This window comes from Rattus rattus, chromosome 8, assembly GCF_011064425.1.
Source record: "Rattus rattus isolate New Zealand chromosome 8, Rrattus_CSIRO_v1, whole genome shotgun sequence".
Classification (NCBI taxonomy): Eukaryota; Metazoa; Chordata; class Mammalia; order Rodentia; family Muridae; genus Rattus; species Rattus rattus.
In genome coordinates, this window is record NC_046161.1 from 72,156,213 (window position 1) to 72,180,906 (window position 24,694).

General features: G+C 46.9%; 1 protein-coding gene across 1 annotated transcript in view; it reads left to right on the top strand.

Moving 5' to 3' along the window:
* The first annotated feature begins 905 nt into the window (after nt 1-905).
* The window catches only part of Elovl5 (ELOVL fatty acid elongase 5), a 64,175-nt gene continuing 40,386 nt past the window's right edge, over nt 906-24,694 (top strand). The window contains exon 1 of the mRNA XM_032909424.1: nt 906-1,055. The gene's annotated coding sequence lies outside the window, so the exon portion shown is untranslated. The remainder of the gene's footprint in view (nt 1,056-24,694) is intronic.

A 24,694-nucleotide genomic window follows, 5' to 3' on the forward strand; every position in this document is an offset into this window, starting at 1 on the left:
AGTGAATAGCAACTAATTGTTATTACTACAACAATCTGTGAGTGTTTAAATTATCTAATGTGCTTATAGCTTGTATATCCGTATTCCTATGACAGTGGTCTGGGTCCTGGAACATTGCTGGTACACAATAAACATTTTACCATAAATAATTAAATGTTTCTACACTGAACGGCTGTTTGGACGTGTTGTGTCAATGGGTGTAAAGCAAAACGGGCACAACAAAAGGTTCAGTTTCTGGCGCTTGAAATGAGTTGTATGATACTCAGATGAAGGCCTTGATTTAGCAAACAGCAGCGAAAACTAGTAAGGTTTCTATGTTTGTGCCTGAGTCCTTTTTAAGTGTTTAAATTTGCCCAGCTGAAAGACATTACAATACTTCTTCATTACAAGACATAATTTTGTAGAGTAGAAATATCAAAACTCTCAATAGTGTGTGATCAACCTATCCAAGTATTACAGTTACAAACTTCCTAGTGATTTTTGTTGCTTCGATTTGCCCAACAGCAGCCCCACGTAGGTCTTAGACGGTCGCTAAAAACCGTGAAAAGAATCTCCTTTAGAAAGGTGGCGAAGCCCGTTAGGTGGGTGGGCACCTGCCAAAAACGCCACGCCAGACCCTGCCTCCTGGCTGCTGGAAAGAGTTCAGGGCATCCAGAACTTCACTGTGGCTATTGCGCAGACTCTGCGTCCCACGCAGGCTTATTAGGAAGAAGCGAGAAAACTGCCCCGAAACACGTGAACCACGGGGGACCAACCCGGGCCTCCGCTGCACACCACATCGGATTCTGGAATTTACAATCACGAAAGTTCTATCGCCCCAGGATTGGCTCCAAGACCGCATGACATCATAGCGCTTGATCCTGCCTCCGGGCTCGGATTGGCTGGCCGCGCCATTGTGACGTCACGGTCAGCCCACGCCGGGGTTGAAGCTACCGGGCGCCTTCCTCTTGCACCGCGGCTGCTGCTTGCTCGTGTTCCCGCGCCCGCTTGCACATCCTCCTGCTTGTGCGGTCCTGCTGCCGTCCGGTGCTCCTCGTCGCCGCTCACGCCGAGAGGTGAGCCGCCTGCTACAGGAACTTGGCGGATGCCGCGGCACTGGGGTGCGGCCGGGCTGCTGGCGCCGTGAGGTCCGGGTTGGGCGGGGGGCGGCAGGCACCGTGGCCCGGCGAGCGCCGGGCGCGGGCGGAGCAGAGCTCCGCCGGGATGCTGTCGCACCTGTTCGTGGGTGGCAGCCACTTTGGTGCACTGACAGGCGCGGAGATCGCAGGAAGGGATGGCGGCACGCTTGGATCTTCCTCAGAGCTCTCTCCGAGCGACCGTATGGGCAGCCGAGGAGGAGCCCGCGCGGGTCCCTGTTGCACCGGGCATCGGGGCCGCGCGCCGCCCTTTTCCTGCCTTCCACTCCTTTGCTGCTACCAGGGACGCCCGCTAGCCCGCGACCACTCCGGCGGGTATCCGGAGGGTGGAGACGCGGGCGCAGAGCTGCGGGTAACGGCCAGCAGTCTGCCAATCCATAAAGTGAGCTGCTCGGAGTTTTAGGAAAAGTGCCCTTTATTGTTTCCCTGCCAGCAAGCCTTCCCCTTCCCCTATCCTTGGGCTGGAGATAGTAACGCCCAGAGAGAGCGAGTTCTTTTTAGATGATCTTGAAGCCCTTCGGCACCTTTGAACTTAGCGTCACCGCTCAAGATTATGAGTTATGCTCATCTCCAGGCGCCTCGATTGCAAATGTGAAGGATGCATTGGATGAATTTTCGTAAGGGGAGGGGAGGGGGCGATTGAAAGAATGCAAAGCATGACTCATTAGCTGGAGGATACCCAGAGAGAAGTCTGATAAGAAATTGTGGTGAGCGAGGAGCCCTCCCACCAGCCTCGACTGTCTTTCTGTTTTTTAATGTCAGGGCTGGTGGCAGGAAGTGTTTTGTACATTTGTATGGGAGGGCCAGTGTTGCCTGTTGGTTTTGTAATTTGTTCCTCTAACTCCGTTTGGCAGTTATAACCTGTTGGTTTGTACTTAACGTTGCTTGCAAGTCTCCGGCCACAGCATTTGGGTCAGCATCTGCAGATACAGCTGGCCTTGCGTTAGGTAAATGTGAATGCACTCCTTAGATTTCCACCGGTGGTTGGGCATAAATGCATCGTGTATCTAGTGAGCCCCAGTACTGCCTGGTTTCTCGGCAAAAGCCCTGACCTTGAAAGAAATGCTACTTTCCTTGAGATTTTCTCCTGATGATAACGTCAGTGCCAGGAACTTCTACCGTAGGCCATCTCGTTTTCTATTTTCTTTTTGTCTTCCAGTTTCAAACTGAGGACAGATGGGAGGAATGTTAAATACTTTACACAGAATGTAGGATAAACTTAAACACGAATGGGAAGCATGGATGTTCGATTTTTCGAAATAGGTAACTCGTAAGTCCAACACTGTTCTTAGTTTTCCTTGTTAGGCAACCAGGTCCCATGTTACTGATTTATTAGGTGGTTTCAAGAGACTATAAATGAAAGAACCCAACAGGGGGTCCGCTAAGAGGTTTGATAAATGTTTCCTTTTCCTTTCCTGGGATTAACAGTGTTTCTCTTGGCCAGAACCTTAGCCTTTGGATGCCTGTTGTTTGCAGAATTCTTTCCCCCCCAGCAATTCCTCTCTTTCTTAGCCATAATTACTGCTTGAGCTGCTGTTAGGGGTGAAGTACTTTACCTTTGTGCTTTATTTCCAACTTGAAGTGTACACACAAATCAAGGCAAAATGGCTTGCCTTGTCTTCAGGAACTGTGGCAGAGCAGAGCGTGTTTATTGCCTTTTTCTCTGCCACACACTAACCTTCCCTGTGGGGTGTGTGTGTGTGTGTGTGCGTGTGTTTGAAATATATATATATATATATATATATATCTTCTATTGTTGCCTGCCAGCCATGCCATAGACCACTTCCCCTTAGTTGCCTGCCTTTTTCTGCATGCATCCTGTTCAGGTCCGGTTCACAAGTCTGCCTTCCCCAAACGTTGGTCCTGCTGCAGGCAGTTCAACCCAGAAGTTCACACACACTTAGCAAACGCTACCACTGAACTCATTGAACGGTTTTCATGAACTAATGTTGAGAACAGTTTGCTCAGTGCTTCTTTCCACATACCAAGTCCTCTAGGGAGTCCCATTACCCACTTTTTTGTTAAAAACAACAACAACAACAACAACAACAAAAAACCCCGAGAACTAGCAGCTGGGTGGTGATAGCACCTGCCTTTAATCCCAACACTCAAGAGGCAGAGGTAGGCAGGTCCCTATGAGTTCAAAGCCAGCCTGGTCCACAGAGCAAGTTTGAGGACAGCCAGGGCTACACAGAGAAACCCTGTCTCAGAACACCAAGCCAACCAAACCTAAGGCCCAGAGATGTTGACTAAACACAGGACTCTGTCTCCAGCATTCCAGCTTCTTACCACATCCGCTTGTTGATGGGTTGCTTGTCAAATCACATATATGTATGTCATGTATGTAATTGTGCTATTTGGGTAACTTTAAACATCTAACCATGTGCGTGACCATCTTAAACCATCTAGGATTAGCAGTTTGCTGTTTCTCAAGTCTGTCTGAAATATGTTCCTTTAGTTACCCTATACCCGATTCGTTTGTTTTAAGACAGGGTCTCGTGCAGTCTAGGCTGGCCTCATCTTAAGGGTTTCTGAGGTCAGCCTTCAGTTTCTGATCCTTCTACCTCTCTCTTGAGCACTGAGTAAATAGGTATAGGTTAACACGTCTGGACTGGGCTGGGCAGGGCGTGGACCTAGCTTCAGCATGCTAGGCAAGTAGTCTGCCAATTGAGGTATGTCCCCAATCTGTGATTCATTTTTACTAACTTACGGGCTTTCATTAGCTGGTATGTATTAAATGTGTGTATGGATGGGGTGTTCAGATCCAAAGATGAGTGAAGCAGTCTCTGAGTCCAAAGGGCTTCTTGATTTGGCTTACATTTGGAGCCCTTTTGTGCATACTTCTTTTATACTTTACACCAAAAGAAGAGTCGGAGGTGAATTTCCGACTCTGTGGAACAACTGCCTGTCAGATATTGCAGTGCCTAGTAATGCTGAATTGGTCAGGATGCTTGAGATCCGAGAAGCAAACCCAGTCCTAATAAGCTCACCCTCACACCTTTGTAACGGCCTTGAAAGCAAGACCTTTGCTCCAGTTCACTGCAGTCCTCTGAGATACCGGTTATAGATCCTTAGGCTCATTCTGCAAGATGACTCCTAGCAACTGTCTGGATTCCCCCTTGAGGTGCTTGGCCCTGAGCCTCGGCCCCTTTAAGCAGTAACTGGCAGAAGGTTCCGATAACTTGGTATTCATCCCACGGGTGGGTTGACTCTTAACCTCATCCAACTGGCTGCGGTACCAGCTGTTAGGGAGGGCTTGCATTAACGCCTGCTGGTTGAGAATAAGAGGAAGTTTGGAGAGTGAACAAGTATGGAGTCATCGAGCAAGAAGGAAGTGCAGGTGACTGGAACTGGTAGAGAGACCTTAGAAGTGTGACTTTAATCTGGCCTTGCCGTAATAACGAAGAACTTACTGAGGTGTAGTGTCAGACCCCTAGATCAATTATTTCCTGAACTGACCTCAGACCCTATTAATTGAAACCAGAGCATTCTCACTTTATAATAACACGCTCAGTTTAGATTCTTCCCCAAGGTCACAACTCACGCAGCCTAGATGTTTCTGGTGCCAGATCCTGTTTTCTGTCCTGTAACAGAATACTACAAGTTGGGTTGGTCGCCGCCCCCTCCCCCCGCCCCCCCAAGGAGTACATTGAGTGCTGTGCTTAAGAAATAGGAGTCTGGTTGGTGTGTATAGGGTAGAGGTTTGGAATGTGGAGAGAGCCTGAGAGTAAGGAGAGGTAGCAGCCTGGCTTACTTTACACAGTAGTGCATGTGACAGACTGAAAAAACACAGGCCCGGGATGCATGGTTTGAGTAAAGCACACATGTGCTCACTTGTTAACGTTTGAAAAGGCATGGGCGTTTAAGCATTGGTGTGTAGAACTGGCTGCATTGTTACATGCTACCAACATGAGAATTAGCTTTGAGCCCTGGTGTCTGTCTGTCTGTCTCTCCCTTTCTCTCCCTTTAAAAATGAAAGGTTAACATTTCTTAGTTTCAGTTTTGCCAAGAATAAACCCTTTGTTTCTGTCTGGCAGTGGGTAGAGAATGAAAATTGAGCTTTTAGGTTTCGGAAAGGCAGGGCACCTGGTGGTGGGGATTGTAGCGTTGGTAGCAAACTGCTGCTCTTTTTGACTTCTGGAGCTTGGATCTTGAAATGTTTTCCTAGGAGATGTTTCAGCCTAGTGAAGGAAACACATCTGACCAAAGTGAGTTTCTGATAGGGCCCTCCCTCCCATCCCCTGACTCCCTCCCATGCCCTGATTTCAACCCATAAACGTTACTGTCACCAAACTTTTTGGTTCCCATTGGCATGTATTTTCCCCATGGGGACATTTTAGTTGACTTGAGGTCATCCACTTTAAGCATTGCATGGTCCCTGAGTTTAAAACAGTCCTGCTTGGTGAGTTTTTAGAAGTTTAAATTACAGCATAGAGAACTGACTGCCTTGCAAACCTGAGGACTTGTTAGCTACTCAGAACCCATGGCTGGGGTAGATGGGGTGGTTGGAAGCTGGGAGCGATGACGTCCATCTGTATTCACAACACTGGGAGACATTGGTAGACAGATTCCTGAAGTCCCTGACCATCCAGACCTGACACCTCAGAATGTTACAGACTGATGACATACCCTGTTGTGTCCCTACCCCCAAAGGACAGTACCTGGGGAATAATGGTATAACAATGTCCTGGCTTCCACAAGCGCACAGGCACACAAATGCACAGAGACCAAAATTCCTACCCTTCCTGTCCCTTCCTCACCTGTTGTGTTTGAAGTTCAGTTGTGATTGTATTCAGGTAGTAAGGGATACCCTAGTACTCCTTATTGCCAGATAGACTTGAGTGCTTTTGGCTTAACATCTTACTTTGTTTGAGGTTTGGGGTGTAGCATGTTGTTATTTTTGTAAGATTTTCAGTGTTGATTCTGTCTTGCTTTTTCTAACTAGAGCAACCACTTTCTTGAAAACCACTTGTGACTTTTAAGTGTATTTTTAGTTACTATATGAGACTACAAACCACGACTCATGTTAGTGATAGTTTCTACTGGTTGATTTCCACCGGTGCTGTTTCCTTTTCTCCTGGTTAACAGTTATTTCTTGTTACTAACTTCTAGGACGCCATCTTGAAGGGGCTTCATTGGAACCATGCTGGGGAATTGGCCTCTCAAGAGATGTGTTTGAGTTTCTGAAGCCAGGAGTACTGTTCCCCCTTTGTCTTGGCACAGTAAATGCTGTGACAAAGTGATTGTTTTGAATTCTCCATCCTTAAAGAATATTCTCAGGATACCAAATTCAGTAATTACTCATTTGTTTCTCTGGGGTTTCAGCAGTATGGTGAGTCCCCAGGGCTAGGGCTCAAGGCACACCTGCTTCTTTGGAGAAGAAACAAATTAATATTTACAGAGGTTACTGAACCCCAGTCAGCTGTTTCGTTAGTTGATTTGCACAATTGAAAATTAGCATTCACTTCTGACAGGACTTGGGAATGTCTTGGGAATTTAAATGCACTTTAGGATCTGAGAAGCATTTAAAAGAACATCTTGCCTGCGTTTAAGTAAGGACAGCTATAGGATGCATATTGGAGTCAGTGCCTTCCGAGTTAGCAGCCACAGACTCATGTAGGCTTCCACACTTACTGAAGGTAAGTTACACGCCACCTCCCCGAGAGCCCAGGTTATGTAGAGAGTTCGATACTAACTATACCCACTTCGAATGGTACTGGATCCATCAGTATTATGTATGAAAGTTAAGCAAGATATTGACTGGTTATTGCAGGGAGAATTCCCTCGTACAGGATGCCACTGAAGCATTATTTATAACAGCAACAGATTAGAAGATGTCCTGCAGCAGAATAAATTGTGCCATAGCTTTGCAGGGCATACACTGATTGGTGTGTGCTAAATGAGCTGGTATTTGTTTTTTGTTTTTACCATGAGCCACTTTTGTTAAGTGCTCAGCATAAACTAATTCATTTCCAGCTAGCTCACTGGACCTTAGAAGGTGAGAGCCTGAGTTTTACAGAAGAAATAGGGTTTAGGAATGTCACCTCATCGTTCAAAGTTTCATGTAAAGCCAGGCGAGTGCAGCAGAGTCCCTGGGCTTTTGCAATGCTCTAACCCCTAAGGCCCAGACACCTGCATGGGTAACCCTGCTTCAGAAGGCAGAAGAGGCCAGTGGAGTTCATGTCCATCCCATTCCGGGAGGTTGGTGACAACATAAAGACTTTGTTTGACAGTAACTAAGCAGAGCTCTATATGAAGAAGTAGACAGGGAATAGTAACCCTGTGGTCGGGGCTTAAGAGGGACTTTTCATTTCCCACCTTACCTCTTCTTCAGATATTCCGAAGGTAAGGCTCGTCTGTTTGGGCAGTCAGTGTGGCGCTGGTAGAGTGCCTCAGTGGGAGAGCACATGCTTAAGGTTGCCCAAGGCCCTGATTCTGTTCTCAGTACTGAGGGGAAATTGAAAAGAAAAGAGTGCAGACCTAGGACTCTGCTGGTCTAAGAAGCCTGTGTTGAGAAGCCTCATGTCTGGCCTAGGGAAGCCAGAGTTGCTGTCCTGATGGGGACTTGGCCCCATTAGGTTTTCCTTACAAGGTGTAAGGTCTGAGAGGTGTGTGCTACACTGGGTAGGAAAGGCACTCAGATTCCCTAGGGAGCGTCCTCTCCATGCCCTGAGAATGGACATGTTAAGTCCTTAGCGTTTTGAGAACACTAGGTCATTCTGCTGCCTGCACTGTTAAGAGCCGGTGTGCTGGGCTGGTGTTTCAGCCGGAGGCACCTTGCTGCCCCTTCAGTTCTCTTGGGATCCCTCCAGCTTCTCAGCACTGAATCTTCTTTCCAGATGAGCATCGAGTCACTAGGTTTGTCTGACAGGACTGAGATGACTTGAAAGTACTTTTGTTCCTACGATAAAATCCCAAGTCATATGATGGCTTATATATTAGCAAGGAAGCTGATGATAAAACCATCGTGACCCTGGGCCACAATCTGTAGAAGAGATGAATACCTGAATGCTCTTAAGTTTGCTTTTTGAAGATTACAGCATTGCAACAGGCTTTGAAAAATGCCCTGCACATTTTGGTTCTGGGTGGACTGCAGTCCCCTCCACACACTGGTAATAGTTATAAGGTAGAGATGTTTAGTTGAATTTTAACAAAGAACTGTGTTTTCATATTCCCTGCCTTAGGTTACATAGACTCGAATGGGGACCTTTTAAATCATTTTCTGTTGAGGGATTGTATAACTCCCTTATGCCTCTCCTCTCTTTTAATTTTAACTTGGACTGTAATACAGCCTTCGTACGCTTTGTACAAATTAGCTTGGAGAACATTAGAATTTATCTTGAATATTCAAGTAATCACATCAGTCGTGAGACTGCAATCAGATAGGAATTTTAAGCAGCTATCCAAAGAAGAAAACACTGCTTAAAAGCCTCGTGAATATTAGTCTCCCAACTCTTTGCAGTTGCAGCCTGTAGGGTTAGCCATTTACAACGTGACTGAGGTAGAGCCCAGTCGTCTGAGCCCCAGGCCTCAAAGGCAGCTGTCCCAAGGAGGCGTCTGGAGTTGGCTCTGCGTGATGGCAGTTGGCGGTCTCGCCTGTTGTCTCCTGCACCAGTGTACTTCACACCAGAAGGAGGTTGCTCTGAATGGGTGGGAGCGTCTCCACTGAGACTTTTTTAAAAATTACTTTATTTATTTTGTCCTCCTTCCCTAAGATCTGTCAGGACCTCCTGAGCCCAGCCTCTAAGGCAGCTGTTAAATAAGACTCTTAAGATCTGTCAGGACCTCCATGTCCCTAGAAAGGCTGTGCGAATACTGCAGGGGCTTCATTTTTAAGACAAGAAGCAGTAGAGTTTGGAATGGGCTTAGTGACCCCAAAGGAGGTTGACTGTGACCAGAGAGCATTGAGGCCATCCATCCTTTTCCTCCTCTGCCTCCTTCTCTCCCTTCCACTTTGGTGGTACTAGGAATTGAACCCAGGACTTAAGTCATGTATGTAAGTGCTCTACCACTGAGCCACACGCCCATGTTGTATTCTTTTGTTTGTTTGGATGGTGGTGGCGGTGGTGTTGTTGTTGTTGATGATGATGGTGATGATGGTGGTGGTGGTGATGATGATGATGGTGATGATTTTGACAGAGTCCCATACACAGCCTACCTAGCCTGGAATTCATTATGTGACTCCCCAGGTACTGAGGTTACAGGCACGGATGTCCTGTGCCCTAGCCCAGACACTTGCCTTTCATCGAGCTGTAACACAGAAGTGGGACTTCTCATGGTTTTGACAAATGGGGCTCCGGAATCTAAGATGGAGGTAGACCTTTGCAGACACTGTCACAGCGCATGGCTGATCTGCTGGTGGAATTGCAAAGCTATTCCCTCGCTCATTGCTCCTCTCTGCTGTTTATTTCTGGTTCACCTCCTCTGAGCTGCAGGCTGCTAACTTCTGTATCCAAGTCTGTGGGCTGTCACCAAGAATTCTGCTGTTGTGCAGCATGGTAAAGGAGCATTAGTCTACACCAGTTTGCCTAAGCCACTATTAAGCTAGAAGCAACCCTCACGTCAGCCACTCTGCCTACCCTGTCAGTCAGCAGCTGTGGCCCACTCAGGCCTGGCCTGGCCCTGACTGCTGCTCAGACGTTCTCTGCACATTGAGTTAGTGACTGCAGCTTCACTCCGTCTCCTCTGTCTCCCTTGTGTTTTGTTGCCCAAGCGGCTTTCTGGCATGCCGATAAGATCATTTCGGTCCAGCCTAAGGTCTCCTCAGGCCTGTTGTCCTTTGACCCCATGGCCTGAGTGTACCTCTTAGTCTGGATGCTTAAGACTTGGGTCCCTCCCATCCCCCATGTTCGATTACTCCGGTCTCTGTGTCATGTTTTATTTGGATAGCTCCCTCGTTTACATCTGTATCTCTTCCCACCATTTAAAAAGCCAAGCAGAATGGGAGCTGGAAAGCCAAGGCAAACCTCACCTTCTCCTTCATTCTTCTGGCTGAATTGGGTGTTCTGACGCCTTGGCTGTTTGGCCTGGCATGCTAACCTCTGTGTGTCTCAGTTTTCTCTGACAAAAATGAAAGTGATGGGTACTTTTCTTCTCATAGTTTCTCAGAATCCTCCATGGAAGACTCTGTCTGTTTCAGAGCCTCTGCCTTCCAGCTGTAGTGCAGGCAGGTATCTGGCAAATGGTGCTCTCCTCTGCACTGGGCTGTGTGAAGCTGACGGGACCCCTGAGAACCCTGAGCTACATGACTCCTCACAGATGAGGAGCCAGCCCGGTCAGGGAACTGGGCCATGTCTCCAGGCCAAGCGAGCATTAGCAGCTCAGACCATTTGCTAGACAGTCATCCCACCCACCGGGGTGACGAGTGCTATTTTAAAGGTGTTGTTTATTTGCATATCACATTGTAAGTTTCAAGGTTGACTAGGCCTGCGATAGAGCAGCCTGATGGCACTATTCCCAAAGAAGTAATAATCAGTGCTGTTGTAAGTACTGAAGGTGTCCATCATTAAAATAACATGGGCTTGCCACTCCTCAGAACCTTATTTTGGTTTGCACCAGGGTGAGGGTGGGCAGAGCTGGGTTAAGTAGCCACAAGGCTACCTGATTCTTCAGTTAAGCATATTCACTCACTGCAGAGCATGGTGCTGCCGTCTGAGGAGCATGGCTCCTAGCTGGGTGTTGGTAGTGACATTCCAAATCCCAGCACTGGGAGGCAGAGGAGGGTGGATCTATTGAGTTGAAGGCCAGCCTGGTTTACAGAGTGAATGGAGGACAGTGGCAGACTGAACCGTTAACTTGGTGGTGAGGCCTGTGGTAGGATCGGGTAGAGTACAGGGGACAGTCATGAGAACTTCCATCGGATTGGAAAGCCAGGAGGAAGCAGGAAGCAGGCTGGGGGAAAGAGGAAGGAGTCATGTTGATAGAGAGGCTTGTGAGGAATAACAATCAGGAAACCTGTGGGGGAGGAAGCTATCAGTGGGCCCTAGGGCCACTCTGAGGAGTTTGAACAGTTGTTTGGTTTTGATCAGGGAATAACGGTGCAAGACTAGATAGAAGGCAGAGCAGCTCCGCTTGAGAGGGGCTGTTTAAGGTCAGTGGAGGCAGAGTGATAGCTTCAGTCAGACAGTGGCTTTGGTAGAAGCAGATAAGTCTTATCCATAGACGTTAGGGACTAGGAAGGAATTTAGAAATAATCTGGCCTGCTAAACTTGCTCTGGGGTTTGCAGAGAAATTCAAATAGAGCAATACAGGAAACTTTCTCTAAACTTTTTTTTTTTCCCCCGGAGCTGAGGACTGAACTCAGGGCCTGGCGCTTGCTAGGCAAGTGCTCTACCACTGAGCTAAATCCCCAACCCCTTCTCTAAACTTCTTTATGTCTCTGCCTGATGTGCTATTTTGGGAGAGTAGGGCGTTATGAACGTTGGTATTTTAATTTTCTTTGAACTTTTCTGTGTTATATATCACACACACACACACACACACACACACACACACACACATATATATTTTATCATCTCCCTGAGCACCCTCATTACACCCCTGAGTCCACTTAGTGCCCACAGGATGCACATGGACGTAGGCCTGTCCACTGAATGGGCACCTTGCCAGCGGCCTCGTCTGTAAAAACAGACTTTCCTTTCCCAGCAGCTATCAACTGCAGCAGCTAGGGGTTGGGCCTCAGGATCTCTCTTCCTCTACTCACGCTGGAACGCTGACTGGCTTGATCTTGTACCGGCAGCCACAGCCGTGAGTTCATGAGCACAATGGCCTTATGTCAGGAAAACACCTTTTTATAGCAACCCAGCCTCTGACTCTCAGAATTGTTCTGCTGTTTCCTCACCTGCCCTGTTTGCTGAGCCTCTGAGGGGGGTGATTTAGATGGCCTGTTCAGGCCTAACAGTCACTTACTCTCTGTTCTTTGATCTGTTGTGGGACTCTGTTTAACCGCCACTCTTTACAAAAAGAGACTCCAGTGAGGCCTGAGGACTGCATAATCACAGTTGGCTGAAAGGGGTACTAAGTACTTGAGCAGGGTCTCAGGCTATTTTATTTTTTTTAAAAAGTGAATTTTTTTAGAAAATATATTTCTTGAGAAAGGGTCACAGGGAGGGTTTCAGGGCTTGATCTCAGGTTGTCATTTTACTCCCGGAACTATTCTTTGGCCCTCATTGGTGTTTTTGAAATTGGGTCTTTCTCTCTAGTCCAGGCTGTCCTGGGATTCGTAGGCGTGAGTCACCACATACAGCTTCTGTGGGGTTTTAGAGAAGTAGATTTGTTCTGGCTTGGACAGTTAGACATGGGGATGGTGGCTTTTGGACTGAATTTCAAGAGCTGAGACCATCTTGGAGAGAAGAGTACTGAAGGTCTACCTTGTAGAGGGCTTGCTGTGTGGAGGGCCTACTGTGTGGAGGGCCTGCTGTGTGGAGGGCCTACTGTGTGGAGGGCCTGCTGTGTGGAGGGCTTGCTGTGTGGAGGGCCTACTGTGTGGAGGGCCTGCTGTGTGGAGGGCCTGCTGTGTGGAGGGCCTGCTGTGTGGAGGGCCTGCTGTGTGGAGGGCCTGCTGTGTGGAGGGCCTACTGTGTGGAGGGCCTACTGTGTGAGCAGCATGTGAGCCCTTAGTTGTATGATGAGAGTGAAACTGGGTACCTCCAGGAAGTATGAGTCGCTCTCCCTGAAGAGCTGTAGCAGCTCCAGCTGTAGGGCAGCTTCAGTGTTTTTTCAGAGTTGATTGATTTGATTCTGTAATCACCAGGACTGAGGAGTCTGCTTTGCATAAATATGTGATACAAAATGGCAGACGTTAATTTAGGACCGCTTTGGAAATTGTTGGAAATCTGTGCTAATCCCAAGCTAAAATTCATTCAGTGACTTTTTGTTTGGTTGGTTTTGCTTTTTTTTTTTTAATGAAATCCAAGCTTGCAGCTTCAACAGCAGTTTTTAAGACTGAATATACTTAAACCGTATAATATCAAAATACACTAGTTTGGTACTGCATGTGGAGGAATGCCAGTAGAAAAATATTAAATGTCGTTGTTTTCCATAAGTAAACTACTAACGTTTCTCTAAGGGGAGAAGACTGTACAGTAGAAGTGCAGTCTGTGGTGTACAACACTACTGAGTCAGAGCCCTGAGGGCTTCGGTTGGCATTGGTTGAGACCGTAAGGCATGCTGGTGCGGGCAGTGCCGTGCTCGTATGTAAAGGGGCAGGGACTCAGACAGAAACGCCTCTGGTTCCTTACACATTTGATGTAGAATTAATTTTTGGTCACTGTGCATTCAGAAACCTTTTACTGTTACCAGCTTTTTTCATGATTCCAGTGACCTTTAAGAAGGTTGGTCATAGAAAAACCCTGAGTCTACTTGGTATTCCTCAGTCCCTCACCTGGCTTGACTACAGCATGAGATGTGTGGGGCGGTTGCCATTGTTGTGTGACATGTTTTCACAGTAAATGTTTATAGAATAAGCAGTTGCATATTGTTAGAGCTACCCTTCCCTTTCTTCTAGTGTTTAACCTAAATTATTTTTGTAGTAATTTACAGTATAGTAAACACCCTTCCACCCACCCCCAGTCTTTGAACCAATGTTTTATTGATTCCTCATTAAAACCAAACCCTTTGGCCAGGCTAAACTAAAAGCAAAAACAGTATCAGGCCCATAATGCTAACATCTTTATGAGGTCTCTGTGATGATTGCTTTCAGGTACAGTTGAAGACTTCACCAAGCTGGGTCTCAGCACACAGCAGTGCCCTACTGACTCAGCCAGAAAACTGTGACTTGTCTGCCTCCTGCTGCAGCTCCAGCCATTGTCTCTAGGGAGTAGAAGCCTCTGGGTTGGGTTTCGCTGAGTGCTCAGTAGCTTGTCTTGCTCAGTTCTGAGACGGCTCACCCCTCTGTCAGCTTGTCCCCTTCTCCATCACCCGTGACTCTTGAAGGCTGGAAGCATGCACCCACTAAGGTCTGTACCCTGGATGAGCTCGTCTTCGTTGTAGTTCTGCCACACTGCTTCCTCACTCATCTCTCCAGTCGTGAGCTCAGTTTGTTATCTAGGAGAATGTGTACACTGGCTCATCTGTGTCAAGGGCCTTGACTTTTCTGCCTGGGGTTGAGGGGTGGGGTGGGGGAAGGGAGTCTTCCTCCCTCCCTTGTTTTCCTTCCCTCCCACCTGCAAGGTCTCACTATGTAACCTTGGTGGCTTTCCTGGAACTCTAGACCAGGCTGGCCTTGAACTCACCGAGATCTCCTTGCCCATGTCTTCCAGCTGCTGGGTTTAGTGGTGTACACAGCCGTGCCTGGCCTGAGGCTCTCTCATTCTTTACAATCGCTGCTCCTCTATTGAGTCTGCCTGTACTCTTACTTCTTGGTGTCTCTGTTGGTTATGCCTTCAGCCCATGCTTAAAACACTGTCTTCCCCGTTTCTGCTACTGTCCAGCCGACCCGAGCTCTCAGCATAGGATGCGACTTCTCCAGGAGTCCTCCCGGTCTCCTGCACCTGACGCCCACTCTCAATCCAACAGATTGAGTTAGCTCAATACATAGACATCAGGTCCCACAAGAGCAGAGCTGTCCCTACCACAGGACAGCAGACCTCTGACCTCTGTCTCCTAAGCCAGATGCAACCTCACTACCATCTAGAGCAGTGACAAATGCTGTGACATTTTAATACAGTTCATGTTGTAGTAACCCCCAACCATAAAATTATTTCATTGTGACTTCATAACTGTGATTCTGCTACTATTATGAATCGGCGTAAATGTCTGATATGCGGGGTATCTGCTCTTCAGCACCTCCTACCCCATAGGGGTCGCTGCCCACAGGTTGAGACTCACTGATCTAGAGCCAGCCCTTTTACACTGCCTCCAGGCAGGGACACACTGCCTGTTCCTTTCACAGGGACCAGAAATCACTAGGAGAAATACGATTACAGCTTAGCATTTATGGTGAACATACTGTCTGTAGACACCACATTACCCGTGTTCCAGGCCTTTTAGTCTGCGGTGGGCAGGCTGCGTGGCTTTTCCAACAGTCTGTGAAATCTAATGCCTCTGAAGGCTGGCCTCACACACCATCACTGATGGGCGTTGCTCATGCTCATCCCTAGCAAACGGTGTAAGAACTGTGTCCTTGCTGGTGGAAGGCGCTGACCCTGCTCTGATCTGATATTACCCCTGTGTGTCTCTGCTTTCAGCCTGTCTAACTCCATCCAGAGGCTCCTGGGTCACTTGAAGGTTCTCACCGATGACTCCTGCACATGCACATTTTTCTGTCCTTTTAATAATCCCGCCATCTCAGTTCCCTTAAAGGCCTGGGCCTAGACTCTGGGTCAGCTTCCCTAAGCCTGGCAGCAGGAGCTGGGCTGCCTGCCTTTCTACTCAGCCCTTCATAGAAAGACCCTGGTCCTGCGGCCCTTTCCTCTGATGTCCATATCCTGAGCCTGCCACTTCAGCTGCTTCAGTGGGCCAGCCAAGGGCCCCCCCCCTCCCCCGGGGTCAGGAGCAGAAGCCTGTGTTGCTTAGAAACCAGGCGACATCTGCAGCCTCACTTATGATAACAGTACCCCTAATTTTTTAATTAGGAAAGTAAGTAAATGCAATTTAATTAGTAAGTTAAACTGAAGATGGTGGTTCTGTGGCTGTGAGATTGCTTCTTTTGTTCAGGTCAGTGCAGGGTTTTCCCAGAAGCCACTCTGACTCTGTGGTCCCTTCCCTTCTTGGAGTAGCTCAAGGTCACATGTCCTGCCTTCTGGGTTGGGCCTAACCTTACTGATGAGTCCTGGAGGGAAGCAATCATTGCTTGCTAGTGCATGCTAGAAGGGGAATGGATGCTGCTCCGGCATTTTCATGGTTTTAAATTCATGGTGTCTAGAGCCCTTTGATTTTCATAATTAAATTGATGTAGCGATTAAAACTGGTGTTTCCCAAGGAGTAGGAGTGGGAACTGTTTTCCAGCGACTGGAGTGTTTTGGCATTAGAACTTATTTTCTCTGGCACCACGTTGCCTTTCTACCTGTCTGGAGATGGTATTAATAAAGCAGTTGCGCGTGCCACCGTGAAGATCGCTTTAATTGCAATCATCTCTGCTTCTGTTTCATCTCCAGAAAGGGAAATGATTGAAATGAGAGCCAGTCCCCTCTTAGGTGATGAGCCAGAGCTTCTCTCTTCAGACAGTGGGTGTCATTTACAGTGATCAGCCCCCCACACCCAAAGCCCCACCCCCCCCCCCCAGTGCTTAAGCCCCACCCCCCCCCCCAGTGCTGCAAGCATGGGCTGAGCACAGCCAGGCTGAGGTATGATGCAAGGAGGGCCTCTCTCCACTGCCAATATGTCAGCTGCATTGTTCTGTATAAACTGTCAAGATTTTGTTTTCTATCTTCAGATCATTGTTATCCTTAGTAAGATCGTACGCCTAGCTCCTAGGCATCACTCTATAATGTTTTCCGAACTAAGAAAGCAAAGAGAAAACGATTGTGTTGAGAAATTCACAGATGTCTGTTCTGAGGCTGTGCCCTGGTAGAAACCTTCGGAGCTGTTATTCATAGCACAAGGGATGTGCCGTGCCCAGCACAGCAGAGTGTGTGCACTCAGATGCAGTGTTTCTCTCATGACACTGTAGTCTTGTAAAGGAATACATTCCCAGACTCTGAGAGCCATGCCCAGGGAGATGAAATGTCACTTGCACATGCCATGTGTTCTGCCCTGACTTTCTAGTCACTCCCGCTTCCTTCTCCCCCTCTCTAACTCCCTCCTCTCCCCTCTTGTCCCCATCTCTCTTCCTTCTTTCCCTCACCCTACATTCCCCTTCTTTTGTCTCCCTATGTCTATGCTTAAATTAAGTTGGCATACAAAGCAACGAGTTGTAATTTAAGCATTTTCTTTCTTTTTTGTTTCCCCTAAGACAGTGTTTCCTTGTGTAGCCCTTGCTATCTCGGAACTAGCTCAGTAGACCAGGCTGGTCTCAGACTCAGAGAACCACTTGCCTCTGACTCCTGAGTGCTGGGATTAATGGTGTGCACTACCATCCCTGGCAGTAAAGCATTTTCTTAAGCGTGTGTTATTGTATCGTACCCTTCCTCATCGTCCTTTGAACGTACTCTTGTTGCAGTACGAGTACATTAGCTAAAGCAGCCTAGCTCAAGGAACTGTCCAAGAGTGTCCTAACCCATCAGAGCCAGTGGCGTTTTGACTAAAAAAGAACTGTCAGATTTTATGCCCACACAGTAATGTGAAAATCAGCTTGTTATTGTTCAATTGATTAGGTTGAATTTTCCTTAGTCCTGTATATGTGCTTGAGTCAGCAGGGAAGTGGTAGTAAGACTCTCTCACAAGTGCCTTTAATTATAACATATTTAAGTCCTATTATTGCTAGCCTTACTTTCAAAATGATTATTTCATTAAAATTAAAGTATTTGAGTGTTCAGTTTTTAAACTGTGCACTTTTAACTACTGAAGTCAGGTGTTAAAGCATTATTCTTAGGGCTTAAAGGATGGCTGAGCACTTATGATCACACGCTGTTCCTGCAGGGGACCAGAGTTCACTGCCCAGGACCGATGTCAGGTAGCTCACCACCACCTCCAAGGTCAGCTCCAGGGATTTCAAACCCCCTTCAGGCCTCCATAGGCACCTACACATGTCCACTCTCACACTCTTTCTCTCCCTCTCCTCTCCCTCTCCCTCTCCTCTCCCTCTCCCTCTCCCTCTCCCTCTCCCTCTCCCTCTCCCTCTCCCTCTCCCTCTCCCTCTCCCTCCCCTCCCTCTCCCTCACACACATGCTTACAAAATAATAAACCTAAAAGAACACTCATTTGGGGGCTGGAGAGATGGCACAGTGCTCTTCCAGAGGTCCTGAGTTCAAATCCTAACACCCACATGTAGCTCACAACAGCTAAAATTCCAGTTCTAGGAGATCTGGCATCCTCAGACAGACAGACAGACAGACAAAACACCAATGCATATTGACAAAACAAACCTGAACAACCCTCATTCTCTTTTTGAGTTTTCTTTTGGGGGTAGGGTTGGGAGTGGAGGTGGTGGTGGATATTTAAGATTAAGAACTAAATTTTCAGTATCATTTGGAAGTAAAGCCTTGGGGGAAGGACTATCACCTTAGATGCTAATAGAGCAGTTGTCAAGCACTTTGTTCACGTACACTTAAATCCTTACTGAGCCTCAGCTTTCGCTTACCCAGATTATACCTACTGATGTTTAACCTGTCAGAAATTAACTTAAAATGACTTAAAAATTCAACTTTTAGGTATTTTCTCATTACCTGAGAGCATAAACAATCTCTTTGTGGAAAATGTGCTTTATAAAACAGCAGAAAATTAATGCACACCAGAATGCTTTATTTTTTTTTACGTGCCTGCCTTAATGAAAGACGCCTGGATCCTCTCCGTCTGCTGCATTCAGCAGGTTCAGATCTTACAGGCGTAGTCTCTGGTGAGTGGGAGATGGGAAAGTAACCCTTCAGTATCAGGAAAACAGTTTTTTCTTGCTGAAACCAGTCAGAGGCTAGGGGTGCCGCCTGCCCGCTGAGAGTCCCTCTACAAAAGCTCCCCATATTGCATTTTTATTTATTTTTTTTTTTCCGGAGCTGGGGACCGAACCCAGGGCCTTGCGCTTGCTAGGCAAGCGCTCTACCACTGAGCTAAATTCCCAACCCCCTTAATCTCATTTTTATTCAGGCTTGGTGTCTTTACTGTGGATGCGGGAGAGTGCCTTTGTTTTGATCCAAAACTGCAGTAGTGTGTCCCCTTGATCTTGCTCTCTGTAACTGTTTAACCCTTAATTCCCTGGAAGACAAGTCTTGCCAGTCTGCCTGCTTCTATGCTGAGTCTGCTTCAGTGCAGTGAGCTACTGACTCTAGTTACTGGCCTTTCTGTCAGCTCTGTTTGCACTGTCCAACCTGGTAGTCACCAGCTACATGTTGTCACCAGGACATGAAAAGTGCCTAATGTAACTGAGGAACTGAATGAATTCTTACTTTGACTTTTAATGATTTTTTTCTTTATTTTTGACACAGAGATCTGCCTGCCTTTGTTGTATAACAGACTTTTCCTGGGGAAGATGCCTCCTCCACCACCACCACCTCCTCCTCCTCCCACTCTCTACACACACACACACACACACACACACACACACACACTCTCTCTCTCTCTCTCTCTCTCTCTCTCTCTCTCTCTCTCTCTCACTCACCTCACACTCAAAAAACCCCAAAAATCTACTACTTAGCCTAGTTAGGGAGGCCAGGACAGACCAAAGTACAGTTACCACCAAAGTCCAACTTGGTGAACCAGTAAGTTTTACTATGATTTCTTACAGGGGCAGAAGAGCTAACAAGCAAAACTAGGAATGTGGAGCACACTGCATAGCCTATAGCTTAACCGGTTGAGTGTACTTTCTAGGCTTGGCTGATCTGAGCCCTTCCAGAAAGCTCACTATCTCTGCTTATTCAAAGTGGTTGGGCTTGTCTTAAAGTCTCCTTTGGGTTTGGCTTCTGAGAGTGGTCGCTCCTTCTTGGACAGGGAAGGATTAATGAATCCTGTCAGTTTCAGGAACTTCCTTCAGGTTTTGAGTTATTTTCTGTCTTAAGCATTCTTGTAGGAGGGAATGTTTCACTATCGAGAAAATGGCTATATAACACTCCTCCTTAGGCACCACCACCCTCATACCAGCCAAGCCTGTTTTGTTACAGTGGTTGTTTTGTTTTCTAAATGAATTTTAGTAACCAAAGAGTATCTAATTATTTTCATTTCTAAAGTTTTAACAATTATTGTACATATTGTATACTGTAGACATTCCATACATGCATATAAATATATTGTGATCAAATGGCGTTGAGATCCTTCAAATTCTTCTCGTTACTTTAAAGTATAGATAAACGATTGTAAAGCACAGCCATTCTGCTGTGCTACAGAGCACTGGAAGCTGTTCCCCCCACCCGACTGTACTTTTGTACCCAGTATCTGATCTGTTTCTGTTCCCTTTCCCCTTGCTGCTACCTGAAGGGCTTTGGGGTTGACCTGATGAGAGCACTAGGGAATGAAAATAGAGACTAAAGAGACAGACATACAAGCAGACAGACTCACTCTATCTATCTATCTATCTATCTATCTATCTATCTATCTATCTATCTATCTATCTATCTATCTATCTCTGGGATCAGATAGGTCAAGCATTCTGATGGAGACCATCGGCAGTTCTGAAACTCACTGTCTCTGGAGGAGACACAGGCTGCCGTCATCCAAGAGGCCTGTGGTTATGCTTTCTGACACACCGTCAACAGCCTTAATAGGACCTGGGGAAGGCCTTGTCATTCTCATGGTAGCACTGGCCTCCTTGAAATAGCATGTTCATGTCAATCATGTATCCTTAGGAGTTTATCCCCCGCTACCTTCCTACCTTTCTTTTTCTACGAAATCAACATTTGAACTCCCACGAGTGAAAACACGAAGTAGCTGTCTTCTGACTTGGGTGTGTGTCCTGACTTGTGGATGTGTGCCTGGCTTGTTTATGTGCCCCATTCCACTTGAGTCTCCACCTTGGCGCTTGCTTGCGTGCATACCTGTGTCCTGCTGAGGGTGCAGCCTGTGCCGTCCTATGCGTAGAGGGTAAATGCTCCCTGACCAACTGAATCCTCCACACTTGGCACCATTGACTAATGCTTGAATTATTGAACGAGACCCTTGAATAATGCTTGGATGGGACCTGCTGGCTCCTGTGGTGTTCCGTTTGGATCTTTGAGGAGCTTTGTCCTTGTGGTTTTCCAACAGTGGCAGCATTATCTACACTCCTCGCAGGAGTGTTTTGGGCATTCCTTTTCCTGTCCCCACTAATGCATGCTTTTATCTTTTAGTCACAACCGTTCTGATTGGCAGGTGGTGATTTCTCAGTTTCCTTGGTGACACCAAGTATTTTTCATGTACTTCTTTGCCACTTCCTTTTGAGAAATGTCTGGTGAGATTGTTTGCTCACTTTTTGAAAGAAGGATTAATAAAAATAATGAATATTTCACAAGTGTGTGTTGTCCTTGCACAGGGGCCTCTCTGATCTCTGTTTGGTCCCAGTGTTGTGGGCGCTGAAGTGAATGTTGCTACTTTTTAACATTGAGAAATCTTGCTTTTGCTGTTGAGTGAGTTCTAGACAGTTCCTCGTGAAGTGTTTTCTTCAGTTTGGCTGGTTGTCCCTAACAACAGCTCTCTGCTTCATCTTTCCTTCCTGACCTCTGTTTCCTGAAGGCTTACCCTGCTCATGCATCTGTCAACACAGGTACGTTTTGCTGTCTAGTTTGCTTTATCGCTGAGAATGAACCTGAAGAGACAGGAATGAAAAGCAAGTTTGGTAATATACCTTGAAAATGAGTTTGGATGGACAGTTTAGGGGGTGATTTTTCAGGTTGGGTAGGATCATCCCAGCCTTTGGAGAGAGGCAGTAAGGGTAACATGGGAAATGGGACATGAATGACTTCTCGGAAGGAGAAGAATAACGACAAAAGTAGAGAGATGAAGAGGGACTTTATAAAACAGGTTAGTGATCCCACACTGATGCTGTGCAGAGGAAGGAGAGTAGTATGTTGAGGAGACCCCATACTTGGGAGTTTTTTGTATAAAAGCCAGGAAGTAGAAACAACCAACCCATCTGTCAGCTGAGTTGGATAAGGAAAACAGGATATACATATGTAGTGCAATTCTGTTTAGCTTCTGTGGAACATGGGTAGAACTGGAGAGCATTATGCCAGGAGGAGTCAGTCACGCACAGAAAGACAGCCACCACATACTCCATGTAGACAACGAAGCTAAAAGGTGAAGCTCATAGAAGTGCTAGTGGGGTGATGCAGGGCTAGGAAGGGGAGGAGGGAGAGGAATGGAGACAGTGTTCACAGGTGTGATTGTGGGGGTAGGGATAACTCGTCATGCTCTGTGGCACAAAACAGCCATGGCCAACAACAGTGAAGTATGTAAGGCAGCTACTAGAGATGGCTTTGAGTGTTCTTACAGTGAAGCAGCGCTGTGTCTGAGATGATGTATGGTTACCATGACGATCACATTTTTGTATATACATGTAGACTGTCACACTTGTAAGTGTATAGTCATTCTGTCAAAAGGTTGTCTTAAAATAGACAGTGAGTGGAGAAGGGTGGATTTCTACTGGTTTACATAGTACACGGTTCATGGTTTTGGAGGTTTAGTTGAGTGGGGTTTGGTGTGTGTCAGTGTTGTCTTATTGCAAAGCATTCCTTCTTCCCAGAGGAGACCCTGTACCTCAGTTCTTCCCCTGTCTCCGCACCACTGGTGACTGCCTCGCTTGCCTCCATGCGGACCTCTGCAGACTGCCTACTGGTGCTTTCGTCCGCACACGGACAGTGTTTCTATGGCTCATCTGATGTGTCAGAGTGATGTTTGAGGATAGAGTGCTGTTCATACGGACACTGAGTTTGGCAGAAGTTTGGTTCTGCTGGTCCTTTTTCCTGGGAGTCAGGCTCCACGGGTGGCGTCAGGAGTATTCCTGGAATGGCAAGCTGGGATCCAGCCTGACTAGAAAAGCAAAGCTTTGTGGGTGGGGCCAGAGATGTGGGTCTTGTGGAGACATCCCCAAAGCAGATTGCATCCATGGAGGGCCGGGGAGAAGGTCTGGCTGGGAATCTGTGTCTGAAGAGAGGGGGATGTCCAGGTTAAGGCTGGATAGTGGGATCCTGAGTTAGAGTCCAGCTGAGTGGGGTCACCCCGACTTTTTGCCACAGCACACGCATGAGGCTTATGAGCAGCAAGATGGGAAGATTAAAGCTGTTCTAACTTTAGTGTCAGAGCTAGGCAGCCAGAGCTGGATCTGTTCCAACCCAGAGCAGGCTCTGCAGTGTCTAATGTGTGAGTTTCTATGTCTGTAAATAAGAAAAATAGCCCTCTGTATCATAATCAAGAAGATGAAATTGAACAGTTTGTGTGGTATGTACTAAGTCGTCAGTGGTAGCTACTACTGGCCTTGTTACTGGTGTGTTTCTGTTATTAATGCTCCCATCTTGAAGCAGGTATCACCAAAGGAAGAGCATTCAGCCTTCATAATGAAATCTTTTTAACTTATTAGCGAAGCATCACAGTCCATAATGATATGTGTTTGATGTTCAGACAAATTAGGCCAGAGTTAATGCCACCTCATCCTGCTAAACTCAGAAGAGCTTCTCTCCCTACTTGCTAAACAGTTTCCTACAGTGAGACCGTTCTCAGCCAGAGGGCCACTTGTCACTGTGAGGCCATTATGACCCAGGTAGAAGTTAGTTGGTTGTAAATTGAAGCTGTTGTGTCCCAAGGCACATAGTTATTCTATGTGTAGCAGGTAGAGGACACTCGGGGTGTGTCCTCTGACATGGGTATAAAATTTCTCTGTGATCTAAAATTTCTCTGTGATCAAGTCAAAATATTTTCCTGTTCACCAGCACCCGCACAAGGATTGGAAAAATCAAGCTGTTTTCTATTGCTTTAGCTCCTGTGATGACTAAGGACATAAACAGAATATGGGTGACTCAGCTGCTGACCACCAGGGCCTCACTCCTGCAGGATGCTATGTACACAGTTAGGAAACCAACCAGGAGAGTGTATCCTCTTAAACACGGAACACATTTGACTTGAAAAGATCTAGGACCCTGTTTATGGGGGTTTGAAAATGCTCAGTTATTAAGAGCTTTTGTTGCTCTTCCAGAGGACCCAGGCTCAGTTCTCACAGTCTACGCCACGTGATTCGTAGCTCCTTCCAGCTCCAGGGGATGTCCTGTGTCTGGGCTCAGTGGACACCTGTACATAAGCATGCATGTACACACGTGCACACACCACACACACACACACACACACACACACACACACACACACACACACACACACACACTGGGTGTGATGGACCACACCTTTAATCCCAGTACTTCAGAGGCAGAAACAGACAGTTCTTTCTGTGAGTTCAAGGCAGTCAGAGGTACAGAATGAGACTGTCTCAACAAACCAAAACAGCAAAAAGGTCCGGACATTCTGTCCTCCGTCACTATGTGGAAGAAATGGTTTACTGAGTCATTTTGTCTTGAGTATGTGTTCCGGCAGCCCAGGCTGGCTGTAGCTGATCTCCAGACTAATGGGCTCCATTAGATGTGACAGATCACTGGAGGAAATGACAACTCTCTCAGGCCTGCTGCCGGGTTTAACAGGTTCAGCTCTTCAGCATTTTGTGCACAAGGAAATATGTGATAGCTTTTCCAAATCAAGTAGGATATTAGGTACCATTTTATTTCTGTCACCTGCTAGGTAGTCAGTCTTGTCTTTCAGTCTCTGTCTGTCTGTCCGTCCTGGGTTGCGATTTGTGAATTTCTACTGAGTATGGATGTTTTTGATAGAGTCAATAGAGAGTCCCATTTGTACAGCAGCTCTTGGAGGTTCAGGGAGACAGGTTCACTCCTGGCCAGCATCTGTGCTGTTCTCCCTTAAAAAAAAAATGGTGATGCTCGGGAAAGCCATCTGCTTTCATTAAAATGTCCCTGATTCCTCTAGGAAAGGCTCCTTATAACTTTAGTACACAGATAGGGTCA